Raw genomic sequence first — 5,992 nt, 5'->3', positions numbered from 1 at the left:
ACTTAGCAAGACAAGAAACCAGAAGTAGTTAATCTTGACTACTTCTTGTTAGGAGCTTGTAAACCAACTTAGAACTCTTACATTAAAATATGGAGGTGATGCCAGTGAATGTGCAGGAGATCTGCAGCCATCTGTGGCATCATAGTCATAAACAAAGCACAAAACTTCCACTCAAGTTAAAGCAGAGTTTCCCTATTTGCATCATTCTATGGATAATGACACATGAAGACAGATGAGAACAATTATACTACATGGACATTGGCCAGTGCAGTTTACCTAAAGAACCAGATTTTAATTAATTCAGCTTTTTTCCTTCCTCAGTAATACCTTTGCAGTCAGCAGACAACAGGGAAGGAAAAAAAAAAAAAAAAAAAAAAAAAAAAAAAGAGCCACATGATTAAAACCTTTTTGACTAATAAAAGTGATAAAGAGTAAATAATTTTAATTCACTCATCTTAAACCTCATATATATATACACTATAGGTGCCTGACAATGGCTCTGTGCAGGTACAGTTCCATGGACTGAGGCTGCACAGTAGTGGGAGGCTCATTTTAGAGTTTTTTAAGAGATCCTCTCACTGCACTATCTGGAAGACTGAGAAACTACTGAGAAAGTCTTATCCACAAAGTAGAACCCAATGATGAGAGCAGGACATAGCTCAAATAAGCACCAGAGTAGAGGCACTAGTTAATCTCTAGCAGCTGTAAGGGTCACATCAGAAATGGTGATCTATGAATTGCAAATTTAAGGATTTATTAAAGCTGACAGTTAAACAGCAGGGAACAAGACCTACATTCCTACATCATCATTCTTACACCATTTTCCTAGCTTCCAAAGACAAAGCTTGTTATTGTGTGCTTTGCTGAAGAAAGGTTAGAAAGAAAGCATACTCTGCATACCATTGAGTGGTTCAGTGAGAAAGGTGAGATGAGGGCTAGTTCAGTTTCAAGAGGAATAGAAGACAGAAAAGAAAGGAATGATTTGAGTTCATCTGCACTTCAAAGAACAAGGGAAAAATCCACATCTCTGAAGCAAAACTTGCCTTTATTTTTTGTTTTGTAAGGAATAGACTTTAATGCTGTTTTTATATAGTACAGAGCAATGACAAGCAAATCTAAAAATAGTTCTCCACTGCCTAATGATTATAGGCAAGAAACACTTTCCTGGCAGACACCTGCATTTGCAAAGATCATTTTTGTGTATTGCCCTCAGCCCACATAATTCTGTCTCCATTTTATATTTAGACTCTGTATTCCAGAATACAAACCTAATAGCACTAAATTGCTTAGTCAGATATTTGACTTCTTACTATAGGCTGAGACGGTCGTTCAACAGTTTAAGTTAGAAAAACAGGTAAAGACAGCTGATTCTCCTTTCTGATTTTCTGCATGAACAGCACAAATTATAACTTTTGTATTACCACAAGGTGGGGGAAAAAAATTCAGAAAGGGGAATGGGCAATCGAGGGAGGATGGCCTTTTTACTGACACTAAATATTTATCATGCTATGACCTTAATTAATAAAGATATTACACAGAAGTTTAATTGAATAACTTGAAATAAATTACCTGAAAGAAGTTGTGCAGGCAGAGGAAAAAGCAGTACCAGTACATGTACATGTAAGACATGTAAGACAGAGACAGAAGGTCTTTATGAAGCTAAAATGAGATATTTCTTTTCCAGATTTTTCCTTATTTATTAAGCTTTATAAAAAAAAAAAAAAAAAAAAAGAGCCACATGATTAAAACCTTTTTGACTAATAAAAGTGATAAAGAGCAAATAATTTTAATTCACTCATCTTAAACCTCATATATATATGAGGTTTAAGATGAGTGTTGACCTAGGTTCACAGCTGGATTAAAATTGTGTTTATCTTGTAAGGTCTGACAAAATGCAGTATGATAGAGCTGAAAATATTCTTTCTTCTTTGAGAATAGAGGTGTAATCTGTTTGGAAGACTTATTTTGAAGGTGCTTGCATGAGGTGGATAGTTATCTAAACATTAAGCACCTTTCCCTCAATGTAAGGAAAAGCAAAATGGCTTTTAACCTACAAAACACCTTTCTTTTCCTATTAACTTTTTATCTTCAAATATGCAGATTAATCAGTCAAAATGGAACAGGACTGGAAAGAGAAACTTTTTAATGAAGTTTCGGAGGCCTGACAAAGTAAGCATAGATAAGAAGTGGGAAAACAGGTTATGCAAAGAAAGGATGAATAGGGAGTGGATGTGGAGGGAAGGTAAAATGTTTGTGCTTTTTAGCATTTCCTGGCCTTCGTGTACATTTCTTTTTTGCAGGATTTTAAAGTTACCCAGCAGACAGGGGGAATAAAATCCAAAAAAGTCAAACCTAACTCCTTCTCATCCTGTACTCCTTCAAAAGAGTCAAAGACTGGGACATTTGTTAATTCTATTATTCAGTTATGCCTATGTTTAATTTAGGCAGGACCTCATTCTCAAGTCTGTATTTGACATGCTTTAGAAACTGAGGTGTCTTAAGAAAGTATTAATTATTATATCTTAATCTGCTTCCCCTTGAAGGGGACTCAAGGGGAACTCAGAGAAGCTGAGCTATGCTGCCTAATCCATGTCCATAGAAAGGAGTTTACTGTACTAAAAGAGTCACAGAATTTTATAAGTCCCACAGTCTCAAAACAGCATGTACACAAAAGAAATTCCTAGAAAATCCACCAGAATTTAGAATGACTCAAAATGTGTTTCAAGATGTTAATATGTTCTGGTGAAATAATTATCTAATTACATATAACTCAGATTCTTATCTTTTGTGCAGAACACTAAGAATAAACTAAAAGAAAACTGCTATTTAATGCATTCAATTATATCCTAAGAAAAGGGGTTTTTTTTTATAATACATTCAACAGGAAAACCAGCCTATTAAAGGGAAAAGTTCCAAGTACGTAATCAAGACGTTTTTTCAGAAACTTGCAATTGAAGCTAAATATTTCATATTACTGTAGCACTTCTGTATTTTGCAATTGACAGATGTTTCTGCTTTGTACAGGACTCTTTGTGGCTGCAGATTAGCACTGATGTATCTTCTTATCTCTGAGTACAGAGATTTTTAAAGGAGCTTGTCAGGTTTCGATAAATGTTTGGATCATCAGACAAATCGAGAATTCTCAAGAAAAAGAGGAACAGGCATCCCAGCAATATCTAGAATAGTTAAAACAGATCAATACATTAAGCTGTAAACACAGTGATTCCACTATAAGTAGTCTAGAACATGCAACTAGAGAGTATCAGAGCTTTATGCTGCCCTCTCATGAGCTGCTTTTTATCTTTTTAATGATTGCCCAATCCTTGCTGTATTTTTCATCACCGTGTGTGAAGTCAAATGGAGCACTGAAGAAAAGAAATAGATCTATGTCTACTGACACTGGACCTACAGACCACTTAGATGCAGAGGAAAACTGGAAAACAAGAACAGTGACACCATTGTGTATTACTTTCTCCCCATCCAAAAATGTATTTTTTTATGTTAACAAATGTGTTTCTTTTTTTTCTGTAATGAAATTATGGATACCAAACTAGCTGCTTTCTGATATGCTTCTGATATGCTAAATAAAGTTAATATTGACTTGGTATTTTGGGGTGTTGACAGATCAAAGCTGTCAAATCCCAGTGGTGGTTTAATAAACCCAGTTGCCTGCTTCACCTGTCAGAGAAGCTCATGCTGTTGCCATAGCAAGGCTGGCATAAGGGAACACGTGCTGCTGCTTCCATACTAAGCCCAGAATCCGAAGGCCTCAAAACCCATAATTCAGGCAAACAGTTGTTTGACTTATCTATTAGAACCCAGCTGTCTGTCACTTCCCTTTGGCTGGTTGCTTTGTAAGGCTTAGGAGAATGGAATATGGTTGTGAGTATCTATGATATCAATTCATAGATTATACCAGGAGTGTCACAGCTACACCATCAGGATGTGTTTTTTTTATGAAAGATGCTGCAAGTCTGGTTTCTCTGAGATTGCCTTTCAGATTGCCTTTGCTCCTGACCCTTCTCATTAGCAATTTAAGGTAAGATGTCATTCTCTGAACTCAAGCCACTGACGTGTAATTTCTTCTGCCAACCTTGAGAAAAAGATTAAAATCTCCAGCTGGGGTCAGTTTGGCCCACTAGGATAAGAGGACAATACCTTCAGTCAGCAGAACTAGATTGCATGAACACAGCTGTCTGAGTCTGCAGATGAGGCATAAAAGAAAATCTTATATTCTTGCTAACATTAATGATCTGCTAGCACTTGTTTTAACAGTAGAAAGGTTCTTTCTTGCCCTTTCTTCTCCATTATCTGCAATGTTCTTATTTAGAGGATTGACCATTTCTTAATTCAGAAGCAGCAGAGTAGAGTGTGGTTTAATTCACGGTGTAAATGTATGTTAAATTTCAGGTTGCAGGCTGCCAGTGAGACAACGGTGATTCTATCCAAAACACAGAACTACGCACACAGCCTCACAATATGCTGCAGACTGATGGACCATAGCCTTCTAGACTGTTGAAGAACTGTCAGCCTTTTGAGAAAATCTATAGAAATTATAATATATCTGTATTTTTTTTTTATTTTACATTAAGCCTAATAAAGTATTTAACCTTTCTGTACAGACTGTCAAAACTATCCTGAAGTGCTCATATTCAGGATGTACATTTTGCATAATATTCATTTCTCTGTTCCATTAAGTATGTAGATTCCAGTCACTTACTACTCAATTTTATAGGACTACCCTAGGCCAGATATTATCAACCCTGGTCTCTGAATGCTTAAAGCAAGCACAAGCAAAACACTCTCTCACTGGGCTCTAACAATGAGATAAAGGCTTTCTCCACATTAGGAAGCGCTAGCAGTAGAAATAAAGATACTAGTGCAAGCAGATTGGATTTAGGCATATTTTGTTCATTTTGGTTGTTGGGATTTTTTTCCCTTCTTTTACAGTTTAATTTGATAGCAAGCTGGCAGTGGAGTAAATTGAGTAAATGAAAACCCTGCTTTTAAATTGTAAGGAAAACAGCAGGTAGCCATTCATACCGCTTCAGCTACGATGGCTAGAAAGGCAACAGAGCTGATTATATAGCCTCTAATTGAAAGAGCATTTCAATGACAGCTAGCACCTAGCAAGAGATTTGGAAGTGAAGAAGCAAAGAAATGTGCTGCAATGAAAAGCTCAAAAGGGTATTGTCTTGATACATGGTTGATTTTAATAGAGGGGGGCACTGTTCTGGTACAGGGACAAGAGCATTGTCATAGAATCATAGAATATGCTGAGTTGGAAGGGACCCACTGAGTCCAGCTCCTGGCCCTGCACAGGATAGCCCCAAGAATCACACCGTATGCTTTGTCCAAATGCTTCTTGAACTCTGGTAGGCTTGGGGCTGCGACCACTTCCCTGCGATGCCTGTTCCAATGCCCAACAACTCTCTGGATGAAGCGCCTTTTCCTGATATCCAACCTAACCTGCCATCCCAGCTTCCTGCTGTTTCCTTGGGTCATCAGAGAAATCAACACTTGTCTCTCCACTTGCCCTCCTGAGGAAGTTGCAGACTATGACAAGACTGCTCCTCAGTCCTTCCCTGGTAATTTATTATTAAATACAGCTAAAAATGTCAGTAGAAAAACGCAGAGGGAAAAGCATATCAGACCCATCTGTCAGACCAACAACCCATCCACTTTTTTTTCCCCCTGGAGAAACATGTAGAATGGAGAACAGTACGATTTTGGCCGAAGGCTGAGGGCCAAGGAGTATTTGAAAACAATCATATTTCTGTTTTTAAGATCCCTCCAGACCTAACCTGCTTTATTACCTGATACATCGGTTCCTCCACACCTGGGAGCTTTAAGCTAAATAGCAATAGGAGAGACCGAAGTTTTGTTGCTACATATATGACTGAAATGCATGGTTTTAGTTCATCAGATAATGGTGACAGTAAGGATTCTTCCCCTGCACTTGGCACTAGTGACGCCACACCTCAAGTGCTGT

Source organism: Cyanistes caeruleus, chromosome 1, assembly GCF_971803275.1.
Source record: "Cyanistes caeruleus chromosome 1, bCyaCae1.hap1.1, whole genome shotgun sequence".
In the NCBI taxonomy this organism is placed as follows: Eukaryota; Metazoa; Chordata; class Aves; order Passeriformes; family Paridae; genus Cyanistes; species Cyanistes caeruleus.
The sequence above is the reverse complement of the archived record's forward strand: the minus strand, read 5'-3'. Positions refer to the sequence as shown.